Consider the following 19,697-nt stretch of genomic DNA (forward strand, 5'->3'; position numbering starts at 1 on the left):
CGGATCTGAAGAAGGACAAAATAATAAGCGACGTCCACACACACTTACTGCTGACACCCTCTCCACTCTGTCAGCGGGGCTCTACTTGTATAAGCGTTTAATAGAACAGGTTCTGTAGACATCTATGTGGAATCAGCTGACGACGGTGTAAAAGGAGTGCGCTTTTTCTTAGCGCTAACATCGACCCTTAACGCTGAGTTCATACTTGAGTTATGTGGTCAGTTCTGGCCCCGTGACTCCCCTGTCATCTGCATGTCATACGGACTCACAGTATTATTTCACTACCAAAGCAGACTCCCTATGTGTGTTACTGCAAGGCACAGTGTTCTACATCACTATAAAGGCTCTGTGCAGGCAGGAAATAGCCATTTTTTTTATGTAATTCGCCGCAAATTTATTTTTTCAAAGAAATTCGGCAAATCAATTTTTTTAAAAATTCACTCATCTCTATTCTTAACAGTAAAATAAGGGTTGAGATTTGATGAGTGTTTATAATGTCATAGAGCAAAGATAAGGAGCCCGTCAGCGCCCTGTCTGACGTAGCAGAAAGCAAATTCTGATCCTGCTAGTAAAACATCTCAGAGAAAAGGACTCCATATTTTTAATAAAGACCAATTGGAAAAACGATGATCTTTAGCTCATAATGAGTACAATGCACAAAAATTGCTCCCAAAGGTGTATATATCCTTTAATAAGTCCTTGGATGCAGTCATTTCCACTGTGGATAAGGACAAACTATTCCTTTTCCTGGAGCATGCACAGATGAGGTGGATCCAAGGAGAGGGATATTTCTGGCCCCATCCACAGTGGAAGTGATGCCTGTCCATAGCTCAGGCTAAAAACCTCGTGAAGGATATGACATCATCAAAAGCTGGACATTCAGACGAGGAGAATCATGTGACCAAGTTTTCAGAAAGCTGATCCATGCAACTTTATATATTATAAACTTTCACCAACAGGTATGGTATGTTTTGTGTAATTAGGCTGGTTTTGCGGTACTTTGCAGGGAATGCTGTGTAAAATAAAAGGCATAAGAAATCTTGCTCTGACATCTTTGTTGGCTTTCTGAGCATTCTACTTTCATAAAGAATGAGAGAAAAAAGTTCTACTACTTTAGGAACTTCTGGTGCTGCTCATCCTGGGAAAAGTGCAAGGATGGCCTAATCTCTTGTCCTCCGCACGTAAGATGTAGAGGGACATTGGCTCCACTAATAAAAGTCATATGTTTATGATGTTTAGTTTGATGACATTTACATATGTCAATTTCTATCATACCGCCGCGGTCCCGGGTGCCATGTTAAGCGGTGATCTGCTGCCAGTGTTTCCTTGCAGCCCTGGCCACAGCATGCTTGCTGCTTGTTTCCTGCAGCATTTCCTTAAGGGCCGACGCACGTCACTTCCTGTCTTTTATGGGTCTGATCATTTGACCTCGCCAATTAATCCTAGCCCTTCTGCACATATATAAGTGACTCAGCCCCCTCGGTGTAAAGGTCCTTGTGCCCTGCTAAGATTTCTGATATCCGCTTGTGTTCCTGACTCGTACTTGTGTTCCTGGATTCTGCTACCCGTTTGATCCCTGCTTGCTTGCTTTGACTCTGCTGTTGCCGATCCCGATTGCCTAACCAGTACCTGTGCCGCCTGACCTGATCTTTTGCCTGTCTGACTTCGCCTCTGCCTCATCCTTCGGTCCTGCACTGTTGCTCCTGGTAACAACTCAGCCTGCTGACAACGCTTGTACCTCTGGTACCTTTCTCAGGTACCACCTGGACCAGCTGCCTCGTGTGCCTATCCTCCTCAAGAAGTAGCGACCTGGTGTTCCCCCCGGGAAAGTCTATCCCCACCATCAGGGGTACTGTAAAGATCGAGGGGTTCACTTAGACAACGCCCTTAGAGGAGGTAGGACACGTGAGGCCATGGACCCCACTGATCACCCCAAGCCTGTCGTTCAGGAATTGTGACATGAAGTGAGGCGTCAGAGCGAACGTCAGGATGTCATGATGCAGTTCATGCAAAGTGTTACTGCTCACCTGGATGCCATCTCTTCTCCAGCTACTGCAGGGTCGCCAGTTGCTGCTACTCCTGCAATTATCACACCGGTGAATCCGGATTTGTGTGCCGCTGGTGTGCAACTCCCTCTGCCATCACGCTATGGTGGAGATCCAAAAACGTGTTGTGGATTCCTGAACCAGTGTCTGATCCACTTTGAGTTGTATGGGCAGAAGTTTCTCACTGAGCAGTCCAAGGTTGCCTTCATTGTGTCCCTGCTGTCTGATGAGGCCCTTGCTTGGGCAAATCCTATTTGGGAACATGGAGGTCCAGAGACCACTAATCTGCAGTCTTTCCTGGCTACCTTCCTGCTGGTCTTTGAAGGACCCGGCCGCATGTCCTCTGCTGCATCAGTTCTGCTGCGTCTACGACAGGGTTTCTCGTCTGTGGGTCAGTACACCATACAGTTTTGTACCCTGGTTGCAGAACTTGCATTGAACAATGAGACTCAACTGGCGGTGTTCTGGAAGGGCCTTTCAGACCGGATTAAGGATGAATTAGGCTACTTTCACACTGGCGTTTTGGTTTCCGTTTGTGAGATCCGTTCAGGGCTCTCACAAGCGGTCCTAAACAGATCAGTTTTGCCCTGTTGCATTCTGAATGGATAAAGATCAGTTCAGAATGCATCAGTTTGCCTCCATTCCGCTCTGGAGGCGGACACCAAAACGCTGCTCGCAGCATTTTGGTGTCCGCCTGATGATGCGGAGGCAAACGGATCCTTCCTGACACACAATGTAAGTCAATGGGGACGGATCAGTTTTCACTGACACAATGCAAAACGGATCCGCCCCCATTGACTTTTAATGGTGTTCAGGACGGATCTGTTTTGGCAATGTCAAAGATAATACAAATGGATCCATTCTGAACGGATACATGCGGTTGCATTATCGGTGCGGATCCGTCTGTTCAGATCCATGACGGATTTGCACCAAACGTGAGTGAAAGTAACCTTAGCTGGTCGCGACCGTCCGTCTACTCTGAATGACCTGATCACCTTGGCCACAAGGATAGATATGCGTTCTAAGGAACGTTCTAAGGAGGTCGCATGCACCAGAAGACCACCTCGTTTGGCTCCATCCTTCCAGAGGCAGGTTCTTCCTCTAGTGTCCACCCCATCTAAAGAGCCCATGCAAATAGAGCACCTTCGATTGTCTGACCAGGAACGTTTACGCCGCAAAGCAAGGCCCACTTTGTGTATAATTTCTGCGTCCACAGAAGCCGATAAACGCCAATGTCTAGGATCAGTTGGTGAGGTGACTCTCTCTCACAAGGGAGTCACACTGTCTGTACCTACAGTACAGACCAAAAGTTTGGACACACCTTCTCATTCAAAGAGTTTTCTTTATTTTCATGACTATGAAAATTGTAGATTCACACTGAAGGCATCAAAACTATGAATTAAGACATGTGGAATTATATACATAACAAAAAAGTGTGAAACAACTGAAAATATGTCATATTCTAGGTTCTTCAAAGTAGCCACCTTTTGCTTTGATTACTGCTTTGCACACTCTTGGCATTCTCTTGATGAGCTTCAAGAGGTAGTCACCTGAAATGGTTTTAACTTCACAGGTGTGCCCTGTCAGGTTTAATAAGTGGGATTTCTTGCCTTATAAATGGGGTTGGGACCATCAGTTGCGTTGTGGAGAAGTCAGGTGGATACACAGCTGATAGTCCTGCTGAATAGACTGTTAGAATTGGTATTATGGCAAGAAAAAAGCAGCTAAGTAAAGAAAAACGAGTGGCCATCATTACTTTAAGAAATGAAGGTCAGTCAGTCCGAAAAATTGGGAAAACTTTAAAAGTGTCCCCAAGTACAGTCACAAAAACCATCAAGCACTACAAAGAAACTGGCTTACATGCGGACCGCCCCAGGAAAGGAAGACCAAGAGACACCTCTGCTGCGGAGGATAAGTTCATCCGAGTCACCAGCCTCAGAAATCGCAGGTTAACAGCAGCTCAGATTAGAGACCAGGTCAATGCCACACAGAGTTCTAGCAGCAGACACATCTCTAGAACAACTGTTAAGAGGAGACTGTGTGAATCAGGCCTTCATGGTAGAATATCTGCTAGGAAACCACTGCTAAGGACAGGCAACAAGCAGAAGAGACTTGTTTGGCCTAAAGAACACAAGGAATGGACATTAGACCAGTGGAAATCTGTGCTTTGGTCTGATGAGTCCAAATTTTAGATCTTTGGTTCCAACCACCGTGTCTTTGTGCGACGCAGAAAAGGTGAACAGATGGACTCTACATGCCTGGTTCCCACCGTGAAGCATGGAGGAGGAGGTGTGATGGTGTGGGGGTGCTTTGCTGGTGACACTGTTGGGGATTTATTCAAAATTGAAGGCATACTGAACCAGCATGGCTACCACAGCATCTTGCAGCGGTATGCTATTCCATCCGGTTTGCGTTTAGTTGGACCATCATTTATTTTTCAACAGGACAATGACCCCAAACACACCTCCAGGCTGTGTAAGGGCTATTTGACCATGAAGGAGAGTGATGGGGTGCTGCGCCAGATGACCTGGCCTCCACAGTCACCGGACCTGAACCCAATCAAGATGGTTTGGGGTGAGCTGGACCGCAGAGTGAAGGCAAAAGGGCCAACAAGTGCTAAGCATCTCTGGGAACTCCTTCAAGACTGTTGGAAGACCATTTCAGGTGACTACCTCTTGAAGCTCATTAAGAGAATGCCAAGAGTGTGCAAAGCAGTAATCAAAGCAAAAGGTGGCTACTTTGAAGAACCTAGAATATTACATATTTTCAGTTGTTTCACACTTTTTTGTTATGTATATAATTCTACATGTGTTAATTCATAGTTTTGATGCCTTCAGTGTGAATCTACAATTTTCATAGTCATGAAAATAAAGAAAACTCTTTGAATGAGAAGGTGTGTCCAAACTTTTGGTCTGTACTGTACATTCTTGGACTCTGGGTCAGCCGGTTAACCTCATTCAGCAAGCTCTGGTTCATCAGTACCGGCTTCCTACCATCCGTTTAGAAAGGCCTCTGTCAGTGGCTTCAGTAAATTGACTGCCACTTCCTGAACCTGTGCTTTCTGTTAATACGTCCCCTAAGTTGCAAATAGGGGTTCTCCATTCAGAGATGATCTCCTTCTATGTGCTGCCAGCATCCGTGAATCCTGTTATCCTTGGTCTTCGCCGGCTGCGTCAGCACACTCCAGTTCTAGACTGGCACTCCTGTCAGATCCTGCGTTGGGGATCTTCCTGCCAGTCTACCTGCTTCCTTGCCTACTGTACCTGTAGACCTGCCTGGACTTCCGCAGCAGTATGCCAGTTTTGCAGATGTCTTCAATAAGAAAGAGGCTGAGACCCTGCCTCCTCATCGTCCTTATGATTGTCCGATTGACCTTTTGCCTGGTGCCACTCCTCCTCGCGGTCGAGTCTACGCACTCTTCCTTCCTGAGAACCAAGCGATGTCTGATTACATCAAGGAGAATCTAGAGAGGGGGTTTATCTGGAAATCTACTTCACCAGCCGGTGCCAGGTTCTTCTTTGTGCAATAAAAAGATGGATCCTTACGGCCCTGTATTGACAATCAAGGTCTGAATAAGGTCACAGTCAAGAATCGATACCCTCTTCCGCTAATCTCTGAACTCTTTGACAGGATCGGGGGAGCTAAGGTCTTCACAAAATTCGATCTGCACAGCACATACAACCTTATCCACATTCGAAAGTGGAAGACTACTTTCAACACTCGTGATGGACACTACGAGGATCTCGTCATACCCTTCGGTCTATGCAATGCTCCCGCGGTATTCCAGGAGTTGGTAAACGATATCTTCCGGGACCTACTCTATGTCTGCTTGATAGTGTACCTGGACGATATACTGATCTATTCTCCAGATTTTACCACTCACCGGAGGCATGTACGTTTAGTTTTACAGCGTTTGAGAGAGAATCGACTTTATGCCAAACTCGAGAAATGCAACTTTGAAAAATCTACTGTACCGTTCCTCGGATACATCATCTCGGATGCTGAGTTGCAGATGGATCCTGAAAAATTGAATGCAGTAATGGACTGGCCCCGCCCACAGGGTATTCGTGCTATACAGCGCTTCCTTGGATTTGCTCATTTCTATCGTCAGTTCATCCCGAATTTTTCATCTCTTACATCTCCGATCTTCGCTCTTACTAAGAAAGGGGTGAATGCGAGAGACTGGACTGAGGCAAGGCCACCTTCATCCAATTAAAAAGGTCCTTTGCTTCAGCACCTGTACTGCATCATCCCGATGTTTCCCGCTAATTCTTTTTAGAAGTGGACGCCTCCTCCATAGGAGCTGGTGCTGTTTTACTACAGAAAGGTTCCAAAGGCAAGATGTTTACATGTGGATTCTCCTCCAAGCTATTCTCCCCTGCTGAGAGGAATTACTATATAGGAGACAGAGAGCTTCTGGCCATAAAACTTGCCTTGGAGGAGTGGCGTTATCTATTGTAGGGGGCCCTGCATCCAGTAATAATCTTCACCGACCACAAGAACCTTACATATCTGCAGACGGCCCAGCTTCTGAACCCTGGTGGAACAGTGGTTTCACACCCGCTGGTTCGTGACACCTGGCAGTTTTCTCAAAACATCCAGAAGGCTCCCCGAAAAAGGAAAGACATCCTGGAAGAGTTGCAGCTGAAACCTCCCTACACCTCCCAGAAAACAGCCCTCTGTAAAATTTAGCTGTGTGTGGCACTGGGATGCTGAGAGGGTGGTGCCTCATCGTGAGGGTGTGGTGCATAAATGGAGGTGTTGACTGTTGGCAGAAAAATTATTTTTGCACTGCATTCCTGGAAGCCAATTTAAAGGGCTTCTGTCACCCCACTAAACCGCTCCATCCTCAATGCGCCTGCGCCGATGACTTCACATCTACACCTGGCGCAGGCGTATTGAGGATGGAGCGGCCGAGCGAGCGGCCGCCTCTCAGTGCGCCTGCGCCGATTGAAGACAGGTACGGCCGCGGCGCAGGCGCCAGATTTTGAATGCAAACAGGCAGGGCCAGCAGAGAACGATTCCGTTCCCTGGCCCTGTCAATCAACATGAGGAGGGGGCGTCTTTTGGATCGGAGGATGCGGCTGCTACCAGCAAGTAGCCGCCCTACTTGCTGGTAGCAAGGTAATTTACATATTTTAAAAGCACGTTTTAAACAAAATCTACTGGACCAAAATGATTAATTAGATTATGTAGGCATAAATCGCAGTGTAGAGATTATAAGTAAGCAAAAAAAAAGGTTTAGTGGGGTGACAGAAGCCCTTTAAAGAAGTTTTTAAAAGTTGTAAGTACAGTATGTTGATTGTACAAAGAATATACTCACTTCCTATACACAGCGGGGTGAAGGATACATGGAGCAATTTCATTCCAGAAACAAGGAAAAACATGCATATTCCACATATACAAAACATATAGCCACATGGCTAACCACTAGGTTCCAGCTCTACCACATCCTTAGAAGAGAAAACACAGAAGAGAAACTAAGGCTCGTTTCAAAGTGGCTTTATGGTTTCCATTTATAACATACATAGTAATGTACAGTCGTGGCCAAAAGTTTTGAGAATGACACAAATATTAGTTTTCACAAAGTTTGCTGCTAAACTGCTTTTAGATCTTTGTTTCAGTTGTTTCTGTGATGTAGTGAAATATAATTACACGCACTTCATACGTTTCAAAGGCTTTTATCGACAATTACATGACATTTATGCAGAGAGTCAGTATTTGCAGTGTTGGCCCTTCTTTTTCAGGACCTCTGCAATTCGACTGGGCATGCTCTCAATCAACCTCTGGGCCAATTCCTGACTGATAGCAAGCCATTCTTTCATAATCACTTCTTGGAGTTTGTCAGAAATAGTGGGTTTTTGTTTGTCCACCCGCCTCTTGAGGATTGACCACAAGTTCTTAATGGGATTAAGATCTGGGGAGTTTCCAGGCCATGGACCCAAAATGTCAACGTTTTGGTTCCCGAGCCACTTAGTTATCAATTTTGCCTTATGGCACGGTGCTCCATCGTGCTGGAAAATGCATTGTTCTTCACCAAACTGTTGTTGGATTGTTGGAAGAAGTTGCTGTTGGAGGGTGTTTTGGTACCATTCTTTATTCATGGCTGTGTTTTTGGGCAAAATTGTGAGTGAGCCCACTCCCTTGGATGAGAAGCAACCCCACATATGAATGGTCTCAGGATGCTTTACTGTTGGCATGACACAGGACTGATGGTAGCGCTCACCTTTTCTTCTCCGGACAAGCCTTTTTCCTGATGCCCCAAACAATCGGAAAGAGGCTTCATCGGAGAATATGACTTTGCCCCAGTCCTCAGCAGTCCATTCACCATATTTTCTGCAGACGATCAATCTGTCCCTGATGTTGTTTTTGGAGAGTAGTGGCTTCTTTGCTGCCCTTCTTGGCACCAGGCCATCTTCCAAAAGTCTTCGCCTTAATGTGCGTGCAGATGCGCTCACACCTGCATGCTGCCATTCCTGAGCAAGCTCTGCACTGGTGGCACTCCGATCCTGCAGCTGAATCCTCTTTAGGAGACAATCCTGGCGCTTGCTGGACTTTCTTGGACGCCCTGAAGCCTTCTTAACAAGAATTGAACCTCTTTCCTTGAAGTTCTTGAAGATCCTATAAATTGTTGATTTGAACTGCAATCTTAGTAGCCACAATATCCTTGTCTGTGAAGCCATTTTTATGCAATGCAATGATGGCTGCACGCGTTTCTTTGCAGGTCACCATGGTTAACAATGGAAGAACAATGATTTCAAGCATCACCCTCCTTTTAACAGGTCAAGTCTGCCGTTTTAACCCAATCAGCCTGACATAATGATCTCCAGCCTTGTGCTCGTCAACATTCTCACCTGAGTTAACAAGACGATTACTGAAATGATCTCAGCAGGTCCTTTAATGACAGCAATGAAATGCAGTGGAAAGGTTTTTTTGGGATTAAGTTAATTTTCATGGCAAAGAAGGACTATGCAATTCACCTGATCACTCGTCATAACATTCTGGAGTATATGCAAATTGCTATTATCAAAACTTAAGCAGCAACTTTTCCAATTTCCAATATTTATGTAATTCTCAAAACTTTTGGCCTTGACTGTACATACTGCACATACATACGTGAAGATTCTGACAGTTCTCATGTACTAATAATGGAGTTTGGTGTTTTTGACAATAAGAATAGTGCTGCAAACTTCTTGAAGGGAATGTACAGGAAATTACATACTACTTAATTCAAGTTTTATTATATTTCAGTGTTAATAGTTGTCAATATTACAAAGAAGGACATTAATATGTTTTCATGTAGTGCATGAGTAATAAAGCATTCAATTTGCACTTAGTAGAGTGTCCAGTTCTCTCATCTGAGAATGAAAAATACAACAATGGAAGCAAAACATATGGCAAGTTGAACATATCCATCCCAATTGTGGTTGTGATATAATGAGTACAAATATCCTAAAGGGATGAATTCCCACATCAGTACACACCAGGGGGCCCACTGAATCCTAACAAACATAAAAAAGAAGAAAAAGAAGAGAAAAGAAGTAAAAAAAAAAAGGGGCAACAAAAAAGTTTCCTTCCCTCTCCAATCACCTCCTAATTCTGATATCATTGGGTATCGCCCCTATACTCCCAAATACCATCTCCATCCCATACTTTTGTCAATTATTTGATGTGTGTCTGAAGAAAGACTAGTTAATTGGTCATTGACTATTATCCAAGAAAGGTTAGCCTTTACCATAGTCCACTACAAGCTGCCAATAGTAATTTTGGCTGCCAAAAATATATTGTATATACTACATAAGCTTTCATTTATTTGAAAGAGACAAAGAGCCATTAAGAAGAGCAGCAAAGGTTTCAAAGAAGACCAAATATCTGACCAAAACCATGCCACTATGGGATAGTGCCAACAAACATGGGAACAAGTGGAGCGAGAAGGAGGACGGGAGTGGTAGTGGCGCAATAATTATGTACAGTAGCAATTGTCATACTGATGCCCCCTAGGGCCAGGGCAGTGATTGGAGAGCTCACCTTTTCTTCCCTCAGGACCCAACCTGATTTGGGGGCTCCTGCCTGATGGTAGTTGGGGTGCCCTTGGTGTTGTGAATTTGGTGTGGGTCAAAGGCAGGAGGTGCAGTGGCCGGTGAATGGTGCTGGAGTCAGTAACCAGGCCAGTTGTAGGAAAATAACAGTGCAGAATGGGAGTTGAAGAATATCCAACAGTATCAAACCACAGTTCCAAATAATTCACTGTGCAAAGCTTCCCAGATAGCAATGTCGGCCAGGAAAGGAATCGTAGTACTTCTTCCCTCTATCTCTCCAGTGTCTCTCTCTGCAGAATCGAATACTGTATCTAAAGTATTAACAGGCACTCGGTCATCAGGAATTGTACCAAAAACAAATATTTACTATATCAAATATAAAAAAGTAAATATCCGCACAATCATCCACTGTATTATATTATATCAAATACAAATAGAAAAAGCTAATTAAAAAAATAATGTATAAAAAAGGGAAATAGATTATACAGAGATCAGTTATGTGTTTACCTGTCCAACTCAGTGACAAGCAGTGCACTGCTGACAATGTGTCTGTCACCGAGGAAGGCAGGAACACACCCTGATCAGTGCATATATATGTATCAGAATCCAGGAAAGGCTGTGCAGTATAAACCTAATCTGTCCAGGACTACATCTAATTAAAAACATCTAATTGACCTTTTTATCTCCAGAAAAATGTCACTTTATCATAATTTCATTTCGTTCATGTCCGTGATTATATACAGTAGATAATAGCTTGATTCAAATGTTGTATGTATTTTCGATAATAAATCGTTGTATTTTAGACGATATTATAATGGGTTCAATTTCATTCATAAATCAATGCACATGACTATCAGCAAAAAAAAGTCCTGTTCCATTCATAGATCAATATACATGATTTTCAGCATAAAAAGATAACTTGATCCAGATGTTAATAATCAATATTTATGATTCATAGTATATATATATTATGTCCCTTGATGGATATAAATTATGGTATAATTAATAACTTGATCAATTGTTATCAATGTGTTGCAGTTATTTATGCATATTATATGTCTTTCTTATTTTGCAAAAGGTTTATATGTTACCACATTGTAGACGTTCTCTGAAGTTGGTCTTCTACGTGAGCAATATTCCATTCCTAGACCGAGTTTCCTTTGCTCCCTGTGTTGCAGCCTGGTGCGTGCCCTGTATTCAGCGTCCCACGTGATCGGACTTCTTACTCAAATGTAGCACGCTGTTATTTGGTATGCTTCGGCTCTATGTATCAGCGATTCAAGTATTGCGTTGCTGTATCAGGCTGTGGCTGTACCGGGGGTCTCTCTCTGGATTACTGAAGTCTTGCCATACGCGTTTCGGAGCAACAAGCTCCTTCCTCAGTGGCTCCTATCAGTAATCCATATGTTGCTACTATTTATACCCCAAAACATGGGTGGAGCGGGTTACTCTCTAGGGTTCTTTTAAGAGGTGAAATGGATCCTGGCATTATTCAGGTTATACCGTCAATGAGTATACTAATATATATTAAAAACATATTTAAAAAATATATATATATATATATATTGAGAAAAACGGTCTTTATAATCACTACACATAATAAACAGGGTAAACAAACTACAGAGATGTCTATACCAATCTAATTCCACCCATTACCAAAAACATATTTTTGTTTTCTATGCAAAGTTTATACATATATTTGTTCAATATTAAAGGGTTTCTACCACTTTGATTTCACATAATTAGGTGTCAGACACTAGCGATCCGCTAGTGTCTGCTCTGCCAAACAATCCCAATATAATAGCTTTTGGGGCAGCCGTTTACCTAAAAAAAGAACTTATATTAATATGCTAATGACCCTCTAGGTGCTATGGGGGCGTCATTAGCACCTAGAGGATCGGTCTACCTTCACAAGATGCCGCCGCCCAGCGCGTCCCTCCAGCCCGCCCATCTCCTCCGGAATGCGATCAAACGGACACTTCACGCGCATGCGCCGTGCGCGGCTGTATTCGGCGCATGCGCAGTGAATGTCCGACCGCTTCCCTGCTCAGACATCTCCACTGCGCCTGCGCCGATGACGTCACAGTGCTCCATCGGCGCAGGCGCAGTGGAGATGTCTGAGCAGGGAAGCAGTCGGACATTCACTGCGCATGTGCCGAATACAGCCGCGCACGGCGCATGCGCGTGAAGTGTCCGTTTGATCGCATTCCGGAGGAGATGGGCGGGCTGGAGGGACGCGCTGGGCGGCGGCATCTTGTGAAGGTAGACCGATCCTCTAGGTGCTAATGACGCCCCCATAGCACCTAGAGGGTCATTAGCATATTAATATAAGTTCTTTTTTTAGGTAAACGGCTGCCCCAAAAGCTATTATAGCAGGATTGTTTGGCAGAGCAGACACTAGCGGAGCGCTAGTGTCTGACACCTAATTATGTGAAATCAAAGTGGTAGAAACCCTTTAAAATAAAAACTAAATAAAAAAAATACTCTCTTCTAAGGGTATTGCTTCCCCACTAATTGGAATCTATCTGTAAAATATATTTAAAAAACCCATCAAAAACGCATCTGCGTTTTTGATGCATTTTTGGATAAATGAGTAATTTATATATTATAAACATTAAAGAACCATCTAGAACTTATATAATTGTGTAATTATATATATTATAGCTCATACATGGAAGAAAAGGGCATATACCTATATATTTTGTATTTCTCTTATATCATCTTCATATTTCCATTTCTGTATGTTCCTCCTCTCTGTTTTCTATGTTTTTTTTAATTTCTTTTTTATTTCTTATTTCAGATGGACCTTATCAAGAGAACATACTTCATAGAGAGAGTAAGATTGGGGATGGGGACCTCCCGCAGAGGTGAGATCGAGGTGCTGGTACACAGCCAGACCATTTCTGCATTCAGGCCATTTGGGATTATAGTATTAAACTCTAAAATTTTCCTAGATTCTTTTCTTGACATAGATGCTATGTGATCCCTTCCTCTCCACTGTTTCCTCACTTTTTCAAGGGCTATAAGGTAACTGTTGATGGATCTTCATCGTGGAACTCTTTATAAGGTTTGGATAACCCTTTTTATTGTTGTTTATATGTTCGGATATTCTTTTCTTTAATGTACATTTGGTTCTACTTATGTATTGTTTATTACATGGACATTGTATTATGTATATTACATCTGTCGAATTGCATGTCAGATTAGCCTTAATCTAGTCTAAACAAAAAGAATTCCTTGCGGATTGTACCATAGTAGTCTTTTTGGGGAATTTAGTAGTTTTACAATGGTTACATACCCCACACCTGAAAAATCCTTTCAGATCTAACCAATTGTTTTCGTTATTCCAGTTCTTTTATATGAGGGGGCAATTTTTAATGTGCTCTTGGATAAGTTATTTTTGGAATTGAGGATAGAATTGATCCTACTATTTTATCTTCTAATATTTGATTTGTGATTTTTTTTTTATATCCTTTTATAATGACTGTTAAAAGGTAAAATAATTTGTAAGTTATCATATTGATTTTTTGAAAATTGTAGTTATTGTGAAGAAAGTTTCTCTCTCCATAGATCTAACTTTATTTAAGGATACTCTTTTATTAAGAATTGTTCACTCAATTGTTGTGCCTCCTTCTCAAATTGTTCATCCATGGTACAATTCCTTTTTAGTCTAAATTGGCTGGTTGGTATATTTATCAGCCATCTTAGTAGTTGGCAACTTGAAAAGAGTATGTAACTATTTTTCGTGACTGTTTTTTGGTATGCGCTACAAATTAAATTGTGATTTTGTCTCATAATTGTTATATCCCAAAAATCCACCTTCTCCCTACTGATATTTGTGGTAAAGCTCAAGTTCCTTCCATTCATATTAATATCTCTTATAAATGTTTGTAAATCCTCTTCCGATTTTCGCAAAATAAAAATATTATCATCCATATAACAACGCCAGATCACCAGGTTCTCCCCCAGCTTGGGAGTGATGATCTCAGCTTCTCAATGGGCCATAAAAAGATTGGCATAACTGGGGGCGAATCTGGTGCCCATGGCGGTCCTCCTAGTTTGTAAATAAAAATCTGAACCATAATAAAAATAATTATGTGAGACTACATATTCCACCCCTTCTACTATGAATTCTATTTGATTCTCGTGTATTTTACCAATTGTTGTAGCCTATTTCTGAGTGCTTCCACACCCTGTGCATGAACAATAATTGTATATAATGAGTTTACGTCCATTGTCCCTAAAATCCAATGGTCTTCTATTTCTAATTTCTCCAATATCGCTATAATTTCTGCTGTATTATTTATATGACGGTGTATCTCTCACAATTGGCTGTAAAATCCTATCTATATATTGAGCTAAATTCGATGAAATAGATCATATACCTGAAATAATAGTTCTTCCAGGTGGATTTTTATGAATATTTGGAATACAATAAAAAAAATTGTATCCTCTGCTGTGTTTTCATTATATATGTATATTCATGTTCTAACAAATTCCTTTATCAAACCCTTTTTTACATTATTTAGCAAGTTCCTTTGAATAATCTTGCGTTGGGTCTTTTTTTAAATCCTATATGTGTTCTTATCAGATATTTGTTTTATGCACTCCTTATCATAGTCCTCTGAATCTAGAATCACAATAGCCCCTCTTTTGTCTGTAGGCCTGATTATTATATTTTCAGATTTCTGCAGTTGTTTAATGGCCTGAATTTCCTGTTTTGATAAATTATTCTTGATACTTTTATTGCGTAATTTTCCTAATTCCTAATTGTCCGACTATACACATTTTCAAAATGTCACTATTTCTTGTTTTGGATTTTTCTTTTTTTTTTTTTCCCTAATTCTGTATGCATATATCTTGGGGATTCTATATTGCTTTTTACAATTGGATTTTTCATATAATATTTTTTCAAGCAAACTTTCCTTATGAATTTCTCTATCCTAATCTAAACCCGTAGTGGGTGAAAATTTTAAACAGAGCTTCTGTTCATTTAATCTTGCTCAAAACTATTAGTGATGAGCGGCGGGGCAATATTTGAATTCGCAATATTTCGCAAATATTTAGTTGAATATTCGTCAAATATTCGGGAATTCCAGAATTTGAGATTATATTCTTGATTGCGAAAATCGGCAATGTGTTATTCGCGTAATGCATGCAAAATACCGGCGAGGGTCACTTATGCTACATTTTTCAAGCTGGTATAAGTTTCCTGAGACTGGAGAAAATGGTTGGCACGGCAGAACATTAGAATAGCTTTATATGCAGATAGAGTGCTCCAATATATTTGCGCTTGTGAATTTTTTGGCAATTAATGATGCACATATTTTTTCGCAATACGTACAACTTGTGACATTACAGCACTATGTCTGTAGCATGTATGTATGGACAGCACTGGAACCTAGATACACTACAGGGAGTGCAGAATTATTAGGCAAATGAGTATTTTGACCACATCATCCTCTTTATGCAGGTTGTCTTACTCCAAGCTGTATAGGCTCGAAAGCCTACTACCAATTAAGCATATTAGGTGATGTGCATCTCTGTAATGAGAAGGGGTGTGGTCTAATGACATCAACACCCTATGTCAGGTGTGCATAATTATTAGGCAACTTCCTTTCCTTTGGCAAAATGGGTCAAAAGAAGGACTTGACAGGCTCAGAAAAGTCAAAAATAGTGAGATATCTTGCAGAGGGATGCAGCACTCTTAAAATTGCAAAGCTTCTGAAGCGTGATCATCGAACAATCAAGCGTTTCATTCAAGATAGTCAACAGGGTCGCAAGAAGCGTGTGGAAAAACCAAGGCGCAAAATAACTGCCCATGAACTGAGAAAAGTCAAGCGTGCAGCTGCCAAGATGCCACTTGCCACCAATTTGGCCATATTTCAGAGCTGCAACATCACTGGAGTGCCCAAAAGCACAAGGTGTGCAATACTCAGAGACATGGCCAAGGTAAGAAAGGCTGAAAGACGACCACCACTGAACAAGACACACAAGCTGAAACATCAAGACTGGGCCAAGAAATATCTCAAGACTGATTTTTCTAAGGTTTTATGGACTGATGAAATGAGAGTGAGTCTTGATGGGCCAGATGGATGGGCCCGTGGCTGGATTGGTAAAGGGCAGAGAGCTCCAGTCCGACTCAGACGCCAGCAAGGTGGAGGTGGAGTACTGGTTTGGGCTGGTATCATCAAAGATGAGCTTGTGGGGCCTTTTCGGGTTGAGGATGGAGTCAAGCTCAACTCCCAGTCCTACTGCCAGTTTCTGGAAGACACCTTCTTCAAGCAGTGGTACAGGAAGAAGTCTGCATCCTTCAAGAAAAACATGATTTTCATGCAGGACAATGCTCCATCACACGCGTCCAAGTACTCCACAGCGTGGCTGGCAAGAAAGGGTATAAAAGAAGAAAATCTAATGACATGGCCTCCTTGTTCACCTGATCTGAACCCCATTGAGAACCTGTGGTCCATCATCAAATGTGAGATTTACAAGGAGGGAAAACAGTCCACCTCTCTGAACAGTGTCTGGGAGGCTGTGGTTGCTGCTGCACGCAATGTTGATGGTGAACAGATCAAAACACTGACAGAATCCATGGATGGCAGGCTTTTGAGTGTCCTTGCAAAGAAAGGTGGCTATATTGGTCACTGATTTGTTTTTGTTTTGTTTTTGAATGTCAGAAATGTATATTTGTGAATGTTGAGATGTTATATTGGTTTCACTGGTAAAAATAAATAATTGAAATGGGTATATATTTGTTTTTTGTTAAGTTGCCTAATAATTATGCACAGTAATAGTCACCTGCACACACAGATATCCCCCTAAAATAGCTAAAACTAAAAACAAACTAAAAACTACTTCCAAAAATATTCAGCTTTGATATTAATGAGTTTTTTGGGTTCATTGAGAACATGGTTGTTGTTCAATAATAAAATTAATCCTCAAAAATACAACTTGCCTAATAATTCTGCACTCCCTGTATAGATAAATCTAACCTACACTGACTATCTCCCCCTAACTATCTGAATTATATATATAAGTTAACTGTCTAATGTAATACAACAAAGCACAGAGCACAGCAATGACACTGCTGTCTCTTTCATAACTGCAATAAACTTTAGAAAATAGCTGCTGGAGAGGTTCTTATATAGTAAGGGCTAGGCAAATTTTTTATTGGTTGCTAGGGATGTTGCTAAGCTGTGACAAAGCCTTCTCATTGGCCCACAAGCTAGAAGAAGGAAGGCCTGATCACCTGATGTGTACTGTGTTAAAAAAAGAACGAATATTCGTCATTACGAATATATAGCACTATATTTTAAATATTCACGAATTCTCAAAGTGCCGATATTCGCAATAAAAAATTGTTATACGAATATTCGCGCTCAACACTAAAAATTAATACTGGCAAATTTAGTCTTGCAATGGTGGCTGTAATTCCCAACTGAGGGATATAAGATATGACTGGCCAAGCCATGTCCAAGTGTGGAAAGTTGTGTTTAGTGATGAGCGGCAGGGGTCATATTGGAATTCGCGATATTTTGCGAATATTTTGTAGAATATTCGTCGAATATTCGTTATATTCTACGATTTTTTTTCTCAAAAAAGATAATAATCGTGTAATATGCGAATATTTGAAAAAAAAAACGAATATAGAGCAATTTAGCTAATATAGTGCTATAATCTTTTTTTTTTTAATAGTTGTAATTTTTTCCAATCTGAACTTCAGATAAGAACAAAATTACAACTATTAGACAAAGAAGATTATAGCACTATATTAGCTAAATTGCTCTATATTCGGTTTTTTTTCGAATATTCGCTATATTGCTATATTTTCTTGTTTTAGAATATTACGAATATTCAAAAAAACTAAGTTATAGCAATATAGCGAATATTAGAAAAAAAATAATAATATAGAGCAATTTAGCTAATATAGTGCTATAATATTCTTTGTCTAATAGTTGTAAGTTGAAAGATTTGCAAAAAACTTTTGCATTACAAAAATTTGCATTACGAAAATTCGCAAACAACACTACTCCTAAAGTCAAGTATATTTCAGCCTTCTTATTGGCCCACAAGCTAGAAGCAGAGAGGGATCATGTGTACTGATTTAAAAAAAAAAAAAATGAATAAAAAAAATATATAAATCGAATATTCGAAATTACGAATATATATCACTATATTCGAAATATTCGCAAATTTTCGAAGTACCTATATTCGTGCTAAAAATTCGAAATTCGAATATTCGTGATCAACACTAGTTGTGTTAGCAATGTCCTTCTCACTGCAGTAAAGTCTCTATCAGCCTTAAACAGCAAATACCTTACTGACTCCAATGCTCGGTCTTGCAGATTCTGGACTTCTCGGTTCTTTCCTTTCTCTGTCTCTTTCTGAAGTACTGTTGCATAGCAATGACTTTCATGTTCAGAGATGATGTTTATTTGGAAACCAGGTGTAACAGGACGCCAAAGGCGCACTCTGTCTGCCATCAGCCGCAGACCTGCTGCTTAGCTTCGGGAGCGAGGATCTGTGTTCGGCCTCTTTCCCAGGGCGGCTTTTGCTAGCTGGGAGGCTCCCTGCTTCTAGGTCTGCCTTGAGCGCCGAGCTGATCACTCGGTGCTCGACTTGTCTGTCTGTCATGTGACGCTGGCCACGTCACATGACCCTCACTCCCTACTATAAATACAGGCAACCTGCTGGCTACAGGTTGCCTGTGATTTTGGTCCCTTAGGCTGTGTATTATTATTGTTATTAAGCTTACCTTTGGATTTGACCCATGATCTGCTTCCTGACACCTCTTCTGCCTGCTCCCTGAACCTTGACGCTACCTCTCGGATTTTGACCTCGGCTTGCTTTTGGATTTTGTCTTTGCCTCTTCTCTTGTACTGACGTGACCTCTCGGATTTTGACCTCGGCCCGCTCTCGGATCTGTCTCTGTCTCCTCCCTCGTACAAACGTGACCTCCTGGACTTACCCCGGCTAGTTGATCCACCTCTCCCTTCAGTTTTTGGTGGTACTTTGCTTGTTCCACCTCTCTGTCCGCTCGAGTGCTAACTCTCATTAGCTGTCCGCTTCCCTGCTGTCTCTATCTCTCTGCTTGCACTTACTCAGGTCAGGGACTGTCGCCCAGTTGCGCCCCGTCACCTAGGGCGGGTGGTGCCAGTAGGCAGGGACAGGGGACCGGGTGGCAGCTCAGGGGGTGCACCTCCGCTCTATCTTTATACCCGTGACGCTACCCCGTGATACCAGGCCAAGTTTTCTGGGGAGTAAGCATATGTAGCTTTTCACTTCCTCAGCTAAAAACTACTAACAGAACTAGGGGCAGATGTAGATCCACACCTAACTTCCTTCAGGGGGCACAGTTAGGATTATTAACCCTTACAGATCCATACAGAGATATACTGGTACATTGCAAGATATTATCATATTAAATAACATTAAATAATATTACATTACGAGTACATCTTGCAAGTATCATGTCCTGGTGTACTGCACAAGTCCTCTCCCTTTCATACTATTGAAAGAAAGTCCAAACACATTTTGTGATGTTTGACTACCAATATACAGTTGCAAGAAAAAGTATGTGAACCCTTTGGAATGATATGGATTTCTGCACAAA

Source organism: Bufo gargarizans, chromosome 1, assembly GCF_014858855.1.
Source record: "Bufo gargarizans isolate SCDJY-AF-19 chromosome 1, ASM1485885v1, whole genome shotgun sequence".
NCBI lineage: Eukaryota > Metazoa > Chordata > Amphibia > Anura > Bufonidae > Bufo > Bufo gargarizans.